This window comes from Macaca fascicularis, chromosome 3, assembly GCF_037993035.2.
Source record: "Macaca fascicularis isolate 582-1 chromosome 3, T2T-MFA8v1.1".
Lineage (NCBI taxonomy): Eukaryota > Metazoa > Chordata > Mammalia > Primates > Cercopithecidae > Macaca > Macaca fascicularis.
Window position 1 is genome coordinate 178,131,563 of NC_088377.1, and position 21,379 is coordinate 178,152,941.

The following is a 21,379-nucleotide window of genomic DNA, read 5'->3' on the forward strand; positions in this document are numbered from 1 at the left end:
CAGACTTGGGAGGATGTATGTATGTGTCCAGGAATTCATCCATTTCTTGCAGATTTTCTAGTTTATGTGCATAGAAGTGTTTATAGTATTCTCTGATGGTTGGTTGTATTTCTGTGAGGTCAGAGGTAATACCCCCATATCATTTCTGATGTGTTTATTTGATTCTTCTCTTTTCTTCTTTATTAGTCTAGCTAGCAGTGTATCTATTTTATTAATTTAAAAAAAAAAAACAGCTCCTGGATTCATTGATTTTTTTGAAGGGCTTTTCATGTCTTTATCTCCTTCAGTTTAGTCTGATCTTGGTTTTTTCTTGTCTTCTGCTAGTTCAGCTTTTTTTTTTTTTTTTTTTTTTTTTTTTTTTTTTTTCTCTTGGTTCTCTAGTTCTTTTCGTTGAGATGTTATGTTAACTTTAGTTCTTTCTAGCTTGTTGATGTGGGAATTTAGAGCTATAAATTTTCCTCTTAACACTGTTTCTGCATCTCAGAGGTTCTGGTATATCATCTCTTTGTTCTCATTAGTTTCAAAGAACTTCTAGATTTCTGTCTTAATTCTATGGTTTATCCAAGTATCATTCAGGAGCAGACTGTTTAATTTCCATGTAGTTGTGTGGTTTTGAGTGAATTTCTTAATTTTGAGTTCTAATTTGATTATGCTGTGGTCTCAGATACTGTCTGTTATGATTTCAGTTCTTTGGCAATAGCTTGAAGAGTGTTTTACTTTGGATTATGTGATCAATTTTAGAGTAAGTGCTGTGTGGCGATGAGAAGAATGTATAGTCTGTTGAATTTGGGTGGAGTGTTCTATAGATATCTATCAGGTCCATTTGACCCGGAGCTGAGTTCAGATCCTGAATATCTTTGTTAATTTTCTGTCTCAATGATCTGCCTAACATTGTCAGGGGGGTGTTAAAGACTCTCGCTATTCTTGTGTGGCAGCCTAAATCTCCTTGTAGGTCTCTAAGTATTTGCTTTATGAATCTGGGTACTCCTATGTTGGCTGTATATATATTTAGGATAGTTAGCTCTTCTTGTTGAATTGAACCTTTTACCATTATGTAATGCCCTTCTTTGTCTTTTTTGATCTTTGTTGGTTTAAAGTCTGTTTTGTCAGGAACTAGCATTGCAGTCACTAATTTTTAAAAAAGTTTTCTTGGTAAATGTTCCTCTATCCCTTTATTTGAGCCTATTTGTGTCTGCAGATGAGACAGGTCTCTTCAAGACAGCATACCAATGGGTCTTGGCTCTTTACCCAACTTGCCATTCTGTGTCTTTTAATTGGGGCATTTAGTCTATTTACATTTAAGGTTATTACCTTAATGCTTGCTAGTACAAAACAGTCTTTATATCTTTTAATGTAAGTTCTTTTTTTAAAATTCTTTTCCCAAATTGTCTTCAATGTTCTTGACTGATTGGATTTCCATGTAAATAGTATAATTAAAGGATCAATTTTCCCAATGAAATCTGCTGGGATTTTGATTGATATTGCATTGAGTTTATAAATATATTTTAGGACAAAATAACTGAAAATTTTATAATTTGAGTCTACCAATTCATGACTTAATATAATATGCTTAGGGTTTTAAATTTTTAAATTTTATAATTTGAGTCTACCAATTCATGGCTTAATATATTATGTTTATGGTTTAAAAAATTTTATCAGTAATATCTTGTAGTTTTCCCTGGAGGTGTGTTGGTTAGATTTATTCATAGACATTTGATGTAATTATTATTTTAGATTTTTAGCTTTTTAATTTTCCATTTGTTAGGTGCTAGTTTATAGAAACAATTTTAATGGTGACTTTATCTTTCTGTGACCTAGCCACTCTGCTAAAATTATTTAACTGTAATGGTTTGTCAGTTATTTGAGATTTTCTATGTACAAAAATCTCATCATCTGCAAATAATCACATTTTTATTTTCTTCTCTCCAGTTATATATTTTATTTTATTTTATTTTTTGCCTTATAACACTGGGTAGGGTATCCAGCACAAGGTTAAGTAGAAGTCATGATAATGGGACATTCTTATCTCATGTTAGATCTGAGAAATTAGGCTTTCAAAAAGTCAACATTAAGTATTTTTATGTATTTTGTAAATTGTTTAAAAACATAGTTTTCTATTTCTAGCTTGCTAAGAATATCGTGAATGTTCATTTAATTTTATAAACTACATTTTTCCTGCACCTATTAATAATCATATACTTTTTCCATTTATTTCATTAAAGAAGTTCATTAGATGGACTGAGTTTCAAGTGTGAAATGACACTTGCCTTTTTGAAATCAAGCCAACAAATGTGGTTTTAACACTTACTTAAGTGTTTTTAAAGAATTCACCATTAAAGCCATCTGGGCTTATTAAATTATGAAAAATATTTAAGTAATTTCTTAATAAATATTCAATTATACCTTTTGTCAGTTGTGATAATGTAATTTATGTAAACCTTATATATTTCATTCAAATTGCCACATTTAGTAGTAAAAATGCTTACGTATTTATTAGTATAAACTATCTTATATTTTTGATATCTGTAGCTTCTGAAGTAATGGTGCCTTTATTATTCCTGATCTTTATAATTTGTCTTCTCCCTCCCAATCCCTTCTTTCTATCTATATAGTATTATTGGAAGTTTAAATTTTAATTGATATTTTAAAAATTGACTTTTGGCTTTGTTGATTTTTCTCAATTTTATATCTGCTTTCTATTTCATTGATTTCTGCTTTTGTCTTTATTATTTCCTTTCTTCTCTGTTAGATCTAGTTTGCTACTGATTTCATAGCTTCTTTTCTAATATATGTATTAATGCTATAAATTTTCTGCAAAGAACTGCTTTAACTGCATTTTACAAGTTTTAGAATGTCATTATTTCATTAATGTTTTCCTTTCCATTGTGTTTAGTTCACTAACTCATGAGTAATTTGGATGTATATTGCTTAATTTCTAAATACTTGAGTTTTTATTCAACTTTATGTTATTGATTTCTAGCTTAAGATTACTGTTAAATAAATGCACATTTTATTATTTCAATTTTTCAAAATTTGTTGATTTGTTCAATGACAAAATAACAAGATTAAACAAAATTAAACAAATTTGGTATAAGTTCTGTGAGATTTTGGCATAGATTACCCTCCAGCTCTTGAATAAAATATTATAGTTAATTAGGTTACATTTAGCAATTAAGTTGTTCAAATATTCTAATCCTTACTTTTCAAAAACCTATTTTTCCTGTTACTGAAAGGGATATGGTAGTATCTGCAACTATGACTATAGATTTATCTATTGCTTCTCTCCTGTCACTTTTCTGTTAATATTTCTTCCCTAGAAGTATAGTTTTTAAATTAATATACTTATATTCCCTTTTTTGCTTATGATTCACATAGTATATAGGTTTTTTTTATCTATTGACTTTTAAATTTTTTTATATTCTTTTATTGAAGGTGTGTCTCCTGTAAAAAGCACAAGTTTTATTTATTTATTTTTTTACAGAATAGTATAGTCCTTTAAGTGGAATATTTAGTCTACTTATGTTAATAACATTACTAATATAATTGAGTTAAAATCTGTACCTCTGTATTTTTACTCGTCTTGCCAGTTCTTTGTTTTTCTTGACTTCTTTAAAAATTTTCAAAGTCTAGTTTTAATTCTTACTTGACTTAACTAGTTATGTGGCTATAAGCAAATAAAGACTCATTTTCTCATGTGTAAATGAAATTATCGGACTAGATAAAAATACCTCATTCTCTTTCAACTATTTATGGTTATATGGTTCTATAATTCTGGTCAAGATTCTTCTGAGCAAGAAAAAAGAATGGAAAGAAAAATTTTAAATGTTATTATCATATATATGTCTTTTGTGTAGGTTCATGCAATTCTAAAATATCTTGGTTGTATTTAACTGTGTTCAGGTATATAAAATGACTGCTATCAAATGGTATATGATATGGTTTGGCTGTGTTCCCACCCTAATCTCATCTTGAATTGTAGCTCTCGTAATTCCCATGTGTTGTGGGAGGGCCCTGGTGGGAGATAATTGAATCATAGGGGCAGTTTCCCTCACACTGTTCCTATGGTAGTGAATAAGTCTCACAAGATCTGATGATTTTATAAGGGTTTCCCCTTTCACTTGGCTCTTATTCTTTCTTGTCTTCCACTATGTAAGATGTGCCTTTCACCTTCTGCCATGATTGTGAGGCCTCCCCAGCTACATGGAACTGTGAGTCCATTAAGCCTCTTTTCCTGTATAAATTACCCAGTCTTGGATGTGTCTTTATCAGCAGCATGAAAATGGACTAATACAGTGTATATATGTATTACATATATATATATAATACAGTATATATACAAAATATATATTTTGTAATGTTTTATGTATTTTTATGAATTCATTGAAAGAATCACAGGTTAATTTAATAGTTAGGACTTTTTGTACTTTGGAAAATGACTCCCTATTAACAATGAATGGACTTAGTAAAGAAAGTCATATGTAAACTACTTAATGCCTTCCTTGTTAGGTTTCTCCAGAGTGCCATGCTTTCAAATAAACATAGGTTGTAGTGTCAGAAGGATCTGGATTTAAATTCTAACTAGGTGAATTGGAAAAGTTATTTACTAGTTCTCTTTTTTTTTTTAAATCTTAGGTTCAGGGGTATGTATGCAGGTTTGTTATATAGGTAAATTTGATGTAACAGGGATTTGGTGTACAGATTATTTTACCACTCAGGTAATAAGCCTAGTACCCAATAGGTAGTTTTTCAATCCTCACTCTCCTTCCATCCTTAAGTAGGCCCCAGTGTCTGTTGTTCCCTTCTTTGTGTCCATATATTCTCAATGTTTAGCTCCCACTTATAAGTGAGAATGCAGTATTTGGTTTTCTGTTCCTGTGTTAGTTCACTTGGAAAAGTGTCCTCCAAATCCATCCACGTTACTGCACAAGATATGATCTCATTCTTTTTTACAGCCATAGTATTCCATGATGTATATTTACCACATTTTCTTTATCCAATCAACCACTGATGAGCACTTAGGTTGATTCCCCTTTTTTGCTGTTGTGAATAATGTGATGAACATACCTGTGGATGTGTCTTTAGCACAGACTGATTTGTAATCCTTTGGGCCTATACCCAATATTAGGATTGCTGGATCAAGTGGTAATTCTACTTTGAGTTATTCGAGAAATTGCCAAACTGTTTTGCACAGTGACTGAACTAATTTACATTCCCCCAGCAGTGAATGAGTATGCTGTTGTTGTTTTTTTTTTCCTGCAACCTCACCAGCATCTATTATTTTTTGACTTTCTAATAATAGTCATCTGACTGGTATGTGATGGTATCTCATTGTGGTTTTGATTTGCATTTCTCTAATTATTAGTGGCATTGAGCATTTTTTTATATGCTTGTTAGCCACATGTATGTCTTCTTTTGAAAATATCTGTTGATATCTTATGCATACTTTTTAATGGGGTTGGTTTTTGCTTGTTATTTTGTTTAAGTACCTTATAGATTCTGGATTTTAGACCTTTGTTGGATATATAGCTTGCAAATATTTTCCTCCATTCTGAAGGTTGTCTGTTTACTCTGTTGAGAGTTTCTTTTGCTGTGTAGAAGCTCTTTAGGTAAATAGGATTCTATTTGTCAATTTTTGCTTTTGTTGCAAGTGCTTTTGGCATCTTTGTTATGGAAACTTTGCCAGGTCCTATGTCCAGAGTAGTATTTCCTAGGTTACCTTCTAGGGTTTTTATAGTTTTAGGTTTTACATTTGAGTATTTAATCCATTTTGAGTTAATTTTTGTATATGGTGTAAGGAAGCAATCCAGTTTCAATCTTCTCCATGTGGCGAGCCTTCCAGCACTATTTTATAGGCAGTCCTTTCTCCATTGCTTATTTTTGTCGACTTTGTTGAAGATCAGATGGTTGTAGGTGTGTAGTCTTATTTCTGGGCTCTCTATTCTATTCCACTGGACTATGTGTCTGTTTTTTGCCAGTACCATGCTGTTTTGGTTACTGTAGACCTATAATATAGTTTGAAGTCAGGAAACATGATGCCTCCAGCTTTGTCCTTTTTGCTTAGGAAAGCCTTGGCTATTCGGGCTCTTTTTGAGTTCCACATATATTTTAAAACAGTATTTTTAATTATGCCAAAAATGTCATTGGTAGTTTGATAGAAATAGAATTGAATCTGTAAATTGCTTTGGGCAGTATGGCCATTTTAACAATATTGATTCTTCGAATCCATGAGCATGGACTATTTTTTCATTTGTTTGTGTCATCTCTGATTTCTCTCAGCAGTGTTTTGTAATTCTGGTTGTAGAGATCTTTCACTTCCCTGATTACATGTATTCCTATGCATTTTATTCTTTTCATGGCTGTTGTGAATGGAATTGCATTCTTGATTTGACTCTCACCTTGGATATTGTTGTTGGTATATAGGAATGTTACTGGGTTTTGTACATTGATTTCGTATCCTGAAACTTTGCTGAAGTTGTTTATAAGAAAAAGAGCTTTTGGGTAGAGAGTATGAAGTTTCTAGACATAGGATTATGTTGTCTGCAAACAGGGATCAATTGACTTCCTTTCTTCCTATTTGTATAACTTTTATTTCTTTCTCTTGCCTGATTGCCCTGGCCAGAACTTCTAGTACCATGTTGAATAGGAACGGTGAGAAAACTTTATCCTGTGCTGGTTTTAGATTGGAATGCTTCCAGCTTTTGCCCATTCAGTATGGTGTTGTCTATGATTTTGTCATAGATGGCTCTTACTATTTTGAAGTATGTTCCTTCAATGCTTAATTTGTTGAGAGTTCATAACATGAATTTTATCAAAAGCTTTTCTGCATCTATTGAGATGCACCTTTGAGCCTATGGTTGTCACGGCATGTAAGATGAATCTCTTGAAGCAGCATGCCTTTGGGTCTTGCTTCTTTATCCAGCTTGCCACTCTGTGCCTTATAATTGGAGCATTTAAGGTTATTTCCATTCAAGGTTAGTATTGACATGTATGGATTTGATCCTGTCATGTTGTTAGCTCGTTATTATGCAGTCTTGTTTGTGTGGTTGCTTTATAGTGTCACTGGTCTCTGTACTAACGTGTATTCAACATCTCTTTAACTTAATTTTCTCAGTGGTAAAATGTCCATCTTAATAACACTTGGATAATTGTGAGGATTCAGTGGAATGGTCCATACAAAGCCTTTATGCAGAATCAGGTACATACTCACAGTCTAATAAATACTAAACTCTCATTGTTTCATTTCCTAGAAGCCTAGTTAGTACTGTAATGCTTGTGATGTTTAAAAAGCTACTTAGCTGGCTTTATGCACACATCTCATTCTTTTAACTTCAAATCTTAATAGTTTTTAATGTGAAAACCACAGATTTATAGGATAAGTTGAATGGGTCACTACTGTCCAGAGATACATCTTTTTCTCATGAGGGTAAATTATGATTTCTTTCTAGTTATTTTAGCTCTCTACTGCTCTGTAACAAAATATTTCAAAACTTAGTGGCCTAAAGCAACAAATAGTTTTTATCTCACAGTTTCTGCCACCAGGAATCAGTGCTCTGCTTAGCTGAATCCTGTCTCTCCTAAGGCTGCAATCACAAAAACTGTCGGCTTACACTAGAGTCATTTCCACAATCAATAAGGGATAGAGCTCGCATCTGAGCTTATAACATGTCTGCTTGACTGGTTTCAGGTTGTGACTGATGTTTAACCACAGACATTAGTTTCTAGGTTTGTGGGCCTCTCCATAGGGGTACTTCACAACGTGGTAGTTTGCTTCCCCCAGAGCAAGGGCAGAGAGATAAAGAGAGAGAGAGATGGAGGACGGGCAGGGTATAGAAGCCACAGTCTTTGGGTACCTAATTTTAGAAATGACATCCCATCACTTTTACTATGTTCAATTCATTAGAAAGTAGTCACTAGTTTCAGCCATACTCAAAGGATAGAGATTACACAAGGGAATGGAAACCAGGAGGTGAGGATCACTGAGGTCCATCTTAGAAACTGCCTACCACATCACTGGAATGAATTTTTTTTTTTTTTTTTTTTTTTTTTTTTTTTTTTTTTTTGAGACAGAGTCTTGCTCTGTCGGCCAGGCTGGAGTGCAGTGGCGTGATCTCACTGCAAGCTCCGCCTCCTGGGTTCACCTGGGTTCACGCCATTCTCCCGAGTAGCTTGGACTATAGGCACCCGCCACCACACCTGGCTAATTTTTTTTGTATTTTTAGTAGAGACGGGGCTTCACAGTGTTAGCCAGGATGGTCTTGATCTCTTTGACCTCGTGATTCGCCCACCTCCACCTCCCAAAGTGCTGGGATTACAGGCGTGAGCCACCGCGCCAGGCCAGGAATGAAAATTTGAACATTCAAAATGTTTAATCTTCCATCGTAGTTTGGTAAGGGGATGTACATACCAAATGGAAAATAGTTTACATGTTTTCACATAATATTCATCAACTTCATGAATTACATATTTTATTTATTTATTTTTATTATTATATTTTAAGTTCTGGGATATAAGTGCAGAACATGCAGGTTTGTTACGTAGGTACACACGTGCCATGTTAGTTTGCTGCACTCATCAACCGGTCATCTACATTAGGTATTTCTCCTAATGCTATCCCTCCCCCTGCTCCCCACCTCCAGACAGGCCCAGTGTGTGACGTTTTATCACAGTGAGGATTATGGAAGAATTTGAAAGATCTTAGTAATGTACCTCCCCGAAACAACAACAAAAAATTCAAACAAACAACCTCCTGTTTTGACTCCAAAGCCTAGCAGGTTATAAATCAACGGGATTATTATTTTAAGAATCAACAGGCAGTTTTTTCTAGATGACTTTAAATCTTTAAAAAGAAGTATACCCTGGGCTCTCTGCTTCCCAAGGTTAGAAGGGTAGGACAGCATCTTGCTACACCTGGGCAATTCAACATCTCAGCAGCTCCCTATTAATCCAGGAAACAGAATTGTCTCTGAAAAACAGAAGAACTGATTAAAATTTCTGTCTCAATTATTACTTTCAACATCTGCTTTGTGCCTTGGGGTCCTCCTTTATCCTTAATGTCTAGAGTTTCAAAGATTTGTTTCTGCACCTGGTATCAGATGAATCCGCAACTCTCATCAGAGAAATGTTAAAGTTAATTTATTCCACAGAAAAGCAAAGACACCCTATGCTCCTTAGAGGTAACATTACTGAAAAAGGAGCACAGACAGGCCTGTTCTTTTGTTCTCTGTTTGTGTAAGGCAAATGGAGAGTTCAGAATGCAGGCATACTTAATTCAAATGAGTCAAAGCATGCTTAAAGGAACTGACATGCAGACAAATAAGGGCATTTAACAAATATTTAACTGTTAAGCCTTGTACTTTGTTATGTTTTAGGCACCCAAAACAGATGTTGAGAACAAATCTGTTCTCAAATCTTTCTGGATGGACTCTATCTTTAAATTTTACAACTCCATTGTAAAATCCTGTAGGAATCTTGAAATCTATGAACCAGGACACTTTATCTAGAAAAATGCACCTGCATACAAAATCTAATGAACTTTGGAGGTTTCACAGACCCCTATTACCCTACAAGTGGACTTCCAGCTAAGAAAGTGCTGGGATGAAAAATGGGAATTTATAAAATCAGCAAATGTTTGATAGAAAGGGTATGTATTTGAGGCTTTTGAAACTCCCTTGAGAGATCTCAAATATTCTTTTTGAGAACAGTGTTAGACAGTATTGTAGATAAGGGGAGTACTTCTATTTTAGTAGTTCTTAAACTTTTATATATAAAAGAAACCAAGACACTTGTTTAAAAATGTAGATTCCTGGGCTCCACCACCAACACTGACTGATTGAAGAGGTCCTGGGGTAGGCTCCAGAATTTGCCTTAGAAGTGCACAGGAGATCCTACTGCAGGTGGCCCAGGAACTAACCTTGGAGAAACGCCTTGGAGCAGAGTCCACTAACCCATGTGCCGGGGGTGCTCTTCCCCACCCAGATGAACCCAGGTCACTGCATCCTTCTCTTCCATGGACTCCTGGGAGGTTTTCCATCCTCCATATAAAGTTATCTCAAAGAAGACCGATATAACTAGAAACATGAAAATGGTAACAAATAAAAAGTAACATCCATAATTTACTGGATACCTGTTAGCACCTAAACTACTAACCTAATCCTTAAAATCTCACAAGATAAATCTTAATAGCCTATTCGATGAATGGTGTATGTGATCCTTGTTAAATGTTAATTATTTTTTTCCTGGTTGTAAAACTCAAAAGTAGTAAAAAGAATTTCTGGGATTCAGAGTAGGGTTGCTGAACTCCAAAAGGCCACTTTTCAGGGGGCTATTTTGTTTGTTCATTTAACACATCGCAGAGTCTGGGGCCCTTCCTCTCAACCCATCTTTTTTAATTTATTTTATTTTTTTGTGAGACGGAGTCTTGCTCTGTCACCCAGGCTGGAGTGCAGTGGCGTGATCTTGGCTCCCTGCAAGCTCCGCCTCCCAGATTCACGCCATTCCCCTGCCTCAGCCTCCCTAATAGCTGGGACTACAGGCGCCCCCACCATGTCTGGCTAATTCTTTGTATTTTTAGTAGACACAGGGTTTCACTGTGTTAGCCAGGATGGTCTCGAACTCCTGACCTCATGATCCACCCGCATCGGCCTCCCAAAGTGCTGGGATTACAGGCGTGAGCCACTGCACCCAGCTAGCCCATCATATTTTTAAATGTGGAATCACCAGTCTTTAGTGTGCTTCCTTGTTTAGCACCTGAGATCGTTTATTAAAGTGTCAGTATTATTGGAATTGAAAAAAATAAACTAAGTTGGTAATCTGAGATCCAAATTTAGGCTTCATTCTGTTATTTAAATAAAATGACCATATGGTATTATCTGATGATCCATTTATGATTTGAATCTGCATTAAAATGGATGCTCCATTGAGAAGGTATAAATTATCTTTACAATTAAGGTATAAATTATCTTTACAATCTGGATTGTAAAGATTATCTTTACAATCTTTTATAATGCCCCCACTTAGCGGCTGTTTTTACCAACATTCCAGGATTTATAAGCCTAATGGTATTTACTAAAACTTCAAATTCTTGGCTGTACCCAGGGCCTACCAAATTTAGAATGTCTAGGATAGGATTGTTTGAATTATACTGACCTGTGAAAAGAGATGTTAGGCTTTCTTGCTTGGTATATTTAATACTAAAAACCGTGAGGCCTTGAGATCCATCTGTGGAACCAAAAGGAGCTCTTGGGCAGGCTTTAAAAATGGACTGTGCAATACTTGCTGGGCTCATGCAGATAAGAGATCTGAGAGAAGGAAGGCCCACAAAAGAAGGATTAGTGCAAGTCCATTCAAATGGATATCCAAAAAAATATCCAGGCAAATTTAACTCATTTAAGTGTTGGTGTGTGTGTTGATGAATTATCTATGTATCTATGTATCTATCTATTTGACGCATGGTGAGTTGGCAAGCTGGAGATACATGAAGTCCAAGGGCTTAATTTCTGTCTAAAGGCCAGTAGACTCAAGGCTGAGGCAAGGCTGGTGCTTGGTTTGCATCCAAAGACAGGAAGAAAGCTGATGTCCCAGTCTTAAGGGAGTCAGGCAAGAAGAATCCTCTTTTACTCAAAGGAGGATCAGTCTTTGTGTTCCATTGAGGCTGGCAACTGATTGGATGAGACCCACCCACATTAGGGAGAGCAATGTGCTTTACTCACTCTACCAATTTAAATGTTAATCTCATCTAAAACATATTTGGAGAAACACCCAGAATAATGTTTGATCAAATAGCTGGGCATCCCACGGCACGGTCAAGTTAACACATACAGTGAAACAGCATGTCTCCAAAGTTTGCTACCAAAGAAAAGGGAACCTCTGCATGCAGACACAGGAATAAGACACAAGAAGGGGAGGGAAACTATAGGGGGACAAGATGAAGATGAAGTGTCCTGCATCTCTGACCAGCTTTCTGAATAAGACATAAAATGCAAACAAGTCGATGTGGCCAACGTGCCATATTTGTTGTCACACAGCAACTGAGATCTGTTACCTCAAGGGCTTTTTTTTTTTTTTTTTTTTTTTTTTTTTTGGAGACGGAGTCTCGCTCTGTCACCCAGGCTGGAGTGCTGTGGCCGGATCTCAGCTCACTGCAAGCTCCGCCTCCCGGGTTCACGCCATTCTCCTGCCTCAGCCTCCTGAGTAGCTGGGACTACAGGCGCCCGCCACCTCACCCGGCTAGTTTTTTTGTATTTTTTAGTAGAGACAGGGTTTCACCGTGTTAGCCAGGATGGTCTCGATCTCCTGACCTCGTGATCCGCCCGTCTCGGCCTCCCAAAGTGCTGGGATTACAGGCTTGAGCCACCGCGCCCGGCCACCTCAAGGGCTTACTAACACGAGAATCTAGAATTAAACAGAATGATCCACCAGATAGCCAGGAGGACTTTCACCATGCGGAAACAGGGACATCTCTCAGGACAGACTCTCCCTTGTAGCAAAGGGTGGGGGCCACTACATTTACTCAGGTTCCTTTCTCAGGTTTAGTAATCCGATAAGTCTTTCCACTTTGCTTGGAGTGAGTTTAAAAGAGACCAAGATTGGAGTTCGAACAATTTACACCTCACAGGAGTGAAGAGTGGAGAAATAACTCCAAGACATTCTATGTAAAACATCCTTGGTTTTGTCAGTGATTTGGCTTTTTACTATGATTACTTTAATCTATTTTGATAATCATAATGTCATTAATAATAATACATTACATTACATGTCTTTTTAAATATATTACTCTAAGTAATTAGTATTATCCACTCTTAAAATGTCTCTTAATTTCAAAAGAACATTCAAATCAAATCTAAATCAATCTCTCTCTCTTTCTTACACACATACACCACCCCCTCCCACACATAAAGTTATATACGCACACCACAGATATATGACACAAAGTCTGTCTGGATTTACTGCTTATCGTTGACATGGTTCTTATCAGAGTCTGCACTTTTTTGAGTCCGCTCTTTTTTTTTAAGAACATTGGCCTTGTTAGGGAGGAGGTTGGAACTGGGTGGGCTACTTTTAAGAGTTTGCTTACTTGAAGAACCAGGAAAGCAGAAGTCAGAATGGGATTTCACAGTTAAGGCATACAGTTTTAAGTAGTACTAGTTATTTTTAAGTTAAGTTTTTCACTCTTATGTAGTTTTAGAGATACGCCTCCTGAAAATATATAAAACATTAGACTTATGTCTGTCATAAATGCTCATGAAGAGTAAACATAATTATGCTTGACAGGAGAGGTAGCAGCACTCAATCAGCAAGGTGTTTGCAACTAGGTGGGGGCTTCTGTACAATTCCGATGCTGCACTCCTGGGGTAATTTTGAGTACTCCCATCCTATCTCTGGACCTCAACTTTTTATGTTATATAGAAATATATCCCCTTTCAGGCAAAACCGCAGCCAATGGATTTGATAGGAGTAACACTCTTCAGAGCTCCCCGTTTGCCTTTCAACTTATATGGTGGTTGGGATTGGAGTGGGCCCAGCAGAAAGTGATCAGCCATATAGACTACCTTCTCAGAAATGTCACTAACCACTCACCAATGAATTTGCCATTAATCTATTACCTAATCTCTCTGAAGTTTGCTTTTCTGACCTATACATTCTAAATTATCTCTAAAGTTCCTTCCAGTTTTGTGCTCAAAGGTTTATTCTTGCATTGCCACCTCTGTTTTAACTTCTTGGGACCATCCAGAACCTCCTAGAGAGAATTTCAAGAGTCCTCAGAATTTGGTGACTTCCCCAGAATCTAGAATGATTTGGAGCTTACCATCCGTGGTAAAAATGCTAATTTCCTTTTAGGGAATACCACAGCTGTATAGGTTTTGTCTACTGCCTTGTATATTGTTATGCCCCAGAATATTTTTGTTTTTGTTTTTTTAACTTAAGATTTTGAGTTTATCAGGTGGCCCTTGAATAAGGGGAATTGGAAAGGCAGATAATACATGGATTCAGGTATATAAGGCATAGGAAATAGTGATGGTAGAGGGTGAAGAGCTGAAAGAACAGACATAATGGGTTTAGCAAATGTCTCAACTGCACCAAACTACCTGCTGCTTTCCCACCCAGATCTTTCAAAACCAAGTTGGGGGTAGAATGGGAGCAACCTGCATTTTAAGCAAATTTGCAAAATGTATCTTAAGCACATTGACTTTGAGAATTATCATGTAAGAGTGTACAAATCATAGAATTCAAACATTGGGAAGCAAGAAAAAAATTGCCAAAGAGGATAAAATAGAGTATTAAAAATAAAGCAAGCACAGCTTGTAGGCCTCTAGGCTCTGCTTATTTGGGACAATTTTATCGCCTTCCAGGGCTCACACTGTCTTCTGTTGGGCTACTTCACTTAATCAATCCTCCTGGCTGGTGTAGAAAGCATCTAATGGCCTATTGTGTTGTTGTGCTACCTATTGTATTGTTGTGCTACTTGTTTTAAAATTCCTCTCCCTGTCAGTTTGTCAAAATTCTGGCAGGAAAAAGAAATCAGCACAGCTGCCTGTGAACTTTGGTAGGGTAAGAATAGTTCCTAATTAAACTCTTATGTCTTTGATTTAAAATTCCATTTAACCAAATTATTCACCAACTTAAGGCAGTTGTTGATTACAAGGAAAGTATACCTTGCATCTTTGTTAGTTACAACCCTATTCAGGGCCTCATCAACCCACCCAAAACGAATACAACACGTGCCTTCTTAAGAAAAGTTGAAAATATTTCAACATTTGATTCCTTCCTCTTTGAGGATCGTTCTTAAATCAGAGAGAGGCTGGCTGAATCCCAGGTGTAGATTACCATTCTTGCTTCCATTATTATTATTATTATTATTATTTTTTTTTTTTAGACGGAGTCTTGCTCTGTCACTCAGGCTGGAGTGCAGTGGCCGGATCTCAGCTCACTGCAAGCTCCACCTCCCAGGTTTACGCCATTCTCCTGCCTCAGCCTCCCTAGTAGCTGGGACTACAGGCGCCCGCCATGTCGCCCGCCTAGTTTTTTGTATTTTTTAGTAGAGACGGGGTTTCACCGTGTTAGCCAGGATGGTCTCGATCTCCTGACCTCGTGATCCACTCGTCTCGGCCTCCCAAAGTGCTGGGATTACAGGCTTGAGCCATCGCGCCCGGCCGCTTCCATTATTTTTAACCTGACCTCAGAGCCTAGAATAGCTGCCAAGTGGTTTGAGGATGGCTATAAAGGCAACATCCAAGTGGCTATGAAGTTAGGTGTAGGAAGCAGGTAAGATGGGCCAGTGGCACCAGGTGGGGCTTCTATCAGTCTTGTAGGCAGTGAGTGATTCGGGGTCTGCTGCTCTTTGGTCTTTTCATGTCTTGGGTTCTGCTCCCTCCAAATATGTGGTTAGAGACAGTAAGACCACTGCGGCTCTTCTCCTGCTTCTTCTCTTTCTTGTGACCCTTGGGGGACTCCACTTTCTAGGGCTTCTCTTCATAATTCCCTGTTAAGGTGTACTGTTGGAAAGGCAAGAAGGTAGTAACTGTTCAGAGAGAGTTATTTAGGAAAGGGCAGTTGGTGAATACTTCCCATTTGAGTGTCTGCCCAGCTGGCTGCCAATACAACTATTTAGACTCAGTGAGCAACACATTCATGAAGTTGGGCTTCATGAATATGGCAGTATAAGACAGGTGAGACTTCTCATTAGGTGCTTTTAAGATGCCACAGTTTGAGTAGGAGACTAATAGAAGGGGACACTGTGGTATAGGTGGGAAGTAGAGGTCTTTTTTTTTTTTAAGACTGGCTTTTCTAGTTGCTTCTAAAATTCATTTTGAGAGGTTGATCAAAATACCCAACCACTGTCAACTTAAAATCATGAGATCTATACATTTGGAAAGGAGAATCTTATTTCTTATAATGGGTTGCAACCTGAAGGCTGGGACGTGGAGCAGTTGCTTCACAAATGGAGGAGTGGGACAGGAGGCTTATGCTAAGTAGCTTGGCTAAACATACGTATTTAACAGGTTATAGCAGAACCTGTGAATATTCAGGGTTGGGGGGGCGTTGCATACATGCATAGTGTATTAGCCCATTTTTCACGCTGCTGATAAAGACATACCCGAGACTGGGTAATTTATAAAGAAAAATAGATTTAATGGACTCACAGTTCCACGTGGCTAGAGAGGCCTAACAATCATGATGGAAGGTGAAAAGCATGTCTTACATGGTGGCAGGCCAGAGAGAGAAGGAGAGACAAGCACAAGGGGTTTTCTCTTACAAAACCATTAGATCTTATGGTACTTATTCACTACCATGAGAAGAGTATGGGGGATACGGCCCCCATGATTCAGTGATCTCCCACTAGGTCCCTCCAAAAACACATGAGAATTGTGGGAGCTACAATTCAAGATGAGATTTGGGTAGGGACACAGCCAAACCGTATCACATGGTAAGGAAACATGTATGTCATATATGTCCCATGTTCACTTTGGGGTGGAGACTTAACATTAAAATGCAGTAAAATTGGGCCCTATACATCAAAAAGTGAAACATAGGATGCAAGGGTGCTTAGTAAGCCACCTCTGTAAACTGGTCAGAACCAATCTCTGGTGGGTGGTCATCTATCAGGAAGGAATGCTTTGTGCTGAGTTGTCATGTTGAAACCATGAAAAAGGAGGGGAATCCGACCACAGCATGAGGTGGTTGGTTGAAATCAGTGGAAGTGTCTCTCTGTATTTGTTTGTTTTCTAGGGCTGGTTTCTGTTAATTCTTTGGAAAAAGGTCTGGTAGTGGTTGGTGAGGAAGAGGATGTGCTGAGATGTGATCAGTCTCCCTTATCATGGCTGGGAAACAGTTTTTAAAGTTTTTGTGGAGTCTTCTTGGCCAAAAGGGGTCTGCTCAGTCAGTTATAGGGGGTAGGATTTTATTTTTATTTCACACCACCTTACTCTCATCACCTATCAAATCAACTTCTTTAGGGGTCTTTCTGCAAAAGCTAACATAAAATGCATGGTTGACACTCATCGACTCTCATTCTTGGGATGTTTCTAGGCAAGACGGCTTATGCTGTCGAAACAAGGAACAAAAATGAAGTGACTTCATGGGCTTCTGGGATTCTCTTTTGCTGCAAAGGAAGCAGATAGACCTTACTTAAGAATTGAGACTAGATTTGCCAAGCATACTAAGCCATTTTTTCTTTTGTGTGTTTGGAAATACAAGTCATCCCATGGAGACCTATAATAATAATATTTTAACCAAAGTAGAAGATGTGAATTCTTCTCCCACCTCTGTCAGCATCATTTTGGGTGGTCTGACTATAGTCCAGCTCCTATAATTTTTCTTTAAATGGTGCAGAATGTTGTGGATAACATTCAAGTTGCTTCATTTTAATGTTTTCTACCTTGAAAAAGAGTCAATTATCTTATTAAGCTAGATCAAGCTATCAAAAGTAATCATTTCTATAAGCTTAATATAATTATGAAGGCAAACTGCCAACAGGATAAAGTGTGGGATGCAATGTGCTAACCATTAATTTCTCTCAGCTTTTTAAGATAAATCCTATCATTCACCATTTTATAGGTGAGAGAACAGGTGTAGAGAGTTTGAGTAGTTTGAGGCCATACAACTAACTAGCAATATTAAGAGTAAAATGCAGATTTATCTTAATGCATATTGTTAACTTGGGATCTATGCCACAGTTGTTTTCCATGGGTCTTTGGAGAAACCAGTCTAGAATACAAATTTCATATAGCATTAACATGTCAATCTCAGTTACGTGTAAGGCTTCTTAAGTCTTAAGGGATGGTGCCACAAAAATTATTGCCACAGTGTGCTAGCTCTTTTTTCTAGAAGTCATCCTAGAAAAGTGAGAAATATTTATCTGACTGCATCTAGATGACTCCCGACACATTGCGGTATGCCACAATTCTATACCATAACCCATTGCCTGCCAACAACTTTAGGATCCTGAGAACTAATCCGCCTGTCATTCCAAAGAAATGTTCTTATTCCAGGTAAGGTGTCTCATGGCTGCTACTGCCCTACCATGCCACCAAACTTTACCATCCTCAACTGGTTTATTATTAATGCCTCCGTTAGGAGAAGCAACATGAGCAGCAAAGCTGCCCAACCTACCAAATTAGTTTTACTCTTTTTCTTTCAGCAGAGACTGGAGTTCACCATGAGCCTGATGACAGGTAGGTGGAAGCACAAGTAAATTAGAAGCTACCTCTTACCCCTGTTGCTGTATGGGTGATATCTCCATAGAGATTCTTATAGTGCTGAGAGGGATTCTCGATTCCCACTTGCAGATGTATTTCCATTCAAGCAGATGTCCACACTGGGTGTCATATTGTTCTAAGGCTTTTCTTCATTGATGCTTGTGTAGCCACAGTAACTCCAAATGCAGAATCTACTCCTTGACACGTCCTTATTGATTTCAATGAGTAAGTTACATGACGTTCACATGTCAATTCCCAACTACAAAGCAACTCACTAACCAGTGCTCTTTAAATACCTAGTTACTTGGTGAATGGTCATCAGAAGTTGCTGTGTCTGCCTTCATATCACCAAGACTCAAATCAGACAGACATCCTTCAGTTCAGAGTTGATGCTTTTAGATTTTTCTGGTTACAGTCACAATCTGGTAAGTTACTATTTTTGCTCCTCTCTGACTAACATTAGTATGCGAAACATAAGAGTCGAATCTAAGTTTCAACTCTGAATTCTTTTCTAGATCCTATTCATGCCATCTGAAGGCTACTGAAGGCTACTGAAGCGTCAGCTGAGCCAGATTCTTCAAACATGACCTACTCTTTTAATGGATGAAACAATTTGCCAGTATAGCGGTAGAAGCATTCACAGATTTTGATGTGAATGCCAATGGTGTTAGGTATAAACTACTATGACCAGGTAGAGGCAAATTCACCCAAAAATGCTGAGTTTAGAGAGGGGCAGTAGCCTTTTGAGGCTGCACAGAATAAGTTCGGTTATTCCCAGGTATTAGGGCAGGCAGAGAAAGAATAAAGCCATAGTTTGTGACCATACAGTTAAGTTAATTTTTTAACAGCTGTATCAAGGAACTAAACATTTTACTGTGGTTTTAATTTAAGAGGTAGTCTTTTTTCTATATACAGGTAAAGTAATCAGAAGTCATTAAAAAGGGCAGAGAGAGTTGGCAAATTAGGATTTCAATCAGGTCCAAAACCATATTCTTTCCTAATTAAAAAATCTAGGGGAGTTCTCAAACTTAGCTGCAAGTTAGATTACCTGGGAGGCTTTTAAAAATTCTAATATCCAGGCATTAACCTAGAACAATTAAATCATGAACTAGATAGTACAGAACTCAGATATCAGTAACGCTGAAACTTCCCAGGTGATTCCAATGTGCATCTATGGTTGGGAAACTGATCTGAAATAAATACTATTAACAGTTCAAGGAAAGGTTAAATTAGTATCTACTACTTTGTCCATTAAATAACACCTTACTCACTAGTATGAAGCTTTGAAAAAATAATCAAAGCTAGTTAGTATACTATCTCAATGTATCAGCAATCTGCCATATTACAGGTGACATCTGACACCTGTGTTACAGGTGACATGAGTAACTTGGACAGCTCCAGTTTAACTTTATTACAAGTTACTTAAAAGTTATCAGAAACTTTGTTTCTTTCGTGCTCAAAGTGAGGCTTCAGTAATTACTCCAAAAAGGTTACCATCAAGGTGTAAAAACACCAATTCAGTAGAAGATTAGAGTGTGTTAGCTCTAATAGGAGCAGAATATGAATACGAGTAGAATCTCAGACTGCTTTCTCCAACTTACTTTGAAGGACTCTTATTTACCTGCTATGGCTTATGCAGAGCTAAACCCCTACATTTCTAGGTTGAACTTAGTTTGCTGCCCTTCCCCTGATTATGTACTGAACCATGCAATCAAGTGATTGTCTTGTGTTCACCATGAATACAATACAACTAGGGATTTAATTTAATTCAGAGGAACTTGATGCTCTTCTAAGTAACATTGGGAACACTTTAGAGCTCTCTTTAATGTATCTTGTTGATCATTCTTGCCTTTTGAGATAAATATAACTCCATGTTTATTCAAATATCACGATGCTCCTTTTATTCTGTTAAGATGGGGAATAGTGGTTTTTAATACTAAATTTCTTTTCTCCCCTCTTATCCCATACTTTCATTTATTTTTACCCTGACCTAAACATTTCATATAAATTTAGTTTATTTGCTCCTTTAAGAAACTATTAATTGAATCAAATTGACCATAATGTGAGGCTAGTTTCTTAAAACTTGTATATAGAAACTACTTGCTTAGGAATTTGATTTCATAAAATATAAAAAAACCAGTCAAATGACTAACATCACTCCCATATTCCAATTTTGTCATTACAATTTTCTGTCACTTCACTGAACATACTAGATGAGTATTGTCATAGTAGACTATCTGCTGGAAGTCTACTAAGGATTAGAACCTTTCGCTGTCATTTTGTAGGTGGTCTCTTCTAGAAGGTAACATTGACATCTGTAATTGCTGTGAGACCCATACCTATGGAAAGTTATATTTCTCTCCAAATCTGGCCTGAGGTCACTGGGAGAAAGGTGAGTGGTCAGGCAGGTTAGGGATCTTATGTCAATCAGCAAAGATGTGGGAACTCATATGCCAGTGTCTCTCAAATTTTTTTTTCATGATCATTCCCTTACCAGGACACATCAAACTCTCCCTAAGAAGAAAAGTTAAACACCAAGGAATCGGATATTGTCAGGTATGGTCCTTGGAGGGTTACAATCATTATAATATCTAAGACTTTTTCCCCCAGAACCAAGTTTGGTCATGATATTGCATCTATTGAAAATTCATGCTCTAAGCTGAGGATGGCTAGAGCTATAGTCTGTTAAAGGGATCATCTGTTGTGTCTTATCACGAAATTCAGGAAGCTTCAGAAGAGAGATGGAGGTGATTGTGTTAGTTGGATCACTCTTCATCACTGATTTGGCTCAAGACATCAACAGTATTGATGGCCAAATGGAACTAGCTTTGTCCCAAGATATAACTGACCATTATATGTAGATAACACAGATTCTAAGCATCTGGCATTAATATCCTATTTTTTTTACCCTAAGTAAGAAGAAGAAACCATAAACCATGTTGTTATTGACTTTTGGAGCTGGAACTATAAATATTGCTATTTTCTCTACAGCATTAATATACAGAAAACTGAAGAAAGTTGAAATAGATTTATCACCATCATAAGAAATTGAGGTACATGATCAGTGGCAGTTCTGTGTTTCACTGCTTTGAGACTTTTTAAAACTAGAAGAGAAATGAAACCATAAAGGATTACAAGAATTCTGGACTACAGGAAAATTCATCTGCACTGATGCTACAACTCTC

At 37.1% G+C, this 21,379-nt stretch overlaps 1 long non-coding RNA gene across 1 annotated transcript in view; it reads left to right on the forward strand.

Annotated features, from left to right (window-relative positions):
- LOC102141289 (uncharacterized) overlaps positions 1-20,078 on the forward strand; it is a 133,876-nt gene extending 113,798 nt beyond the window's left edge. Inside the window, exons 3-4 of the long non-coding RNA XR_010585863.2 lie at positions 18,495-18,619; positions 18,710-20,078. This is a non-coding gene — a long non-coding RNA (uncharacterized lncRNA). The remainder of the gene's footprint in view (positions 1-18,494; positions 18,620-18,709) is intronic.
- Positions 20,079-21,379: the final 1,301 nt, after the last annotated feature.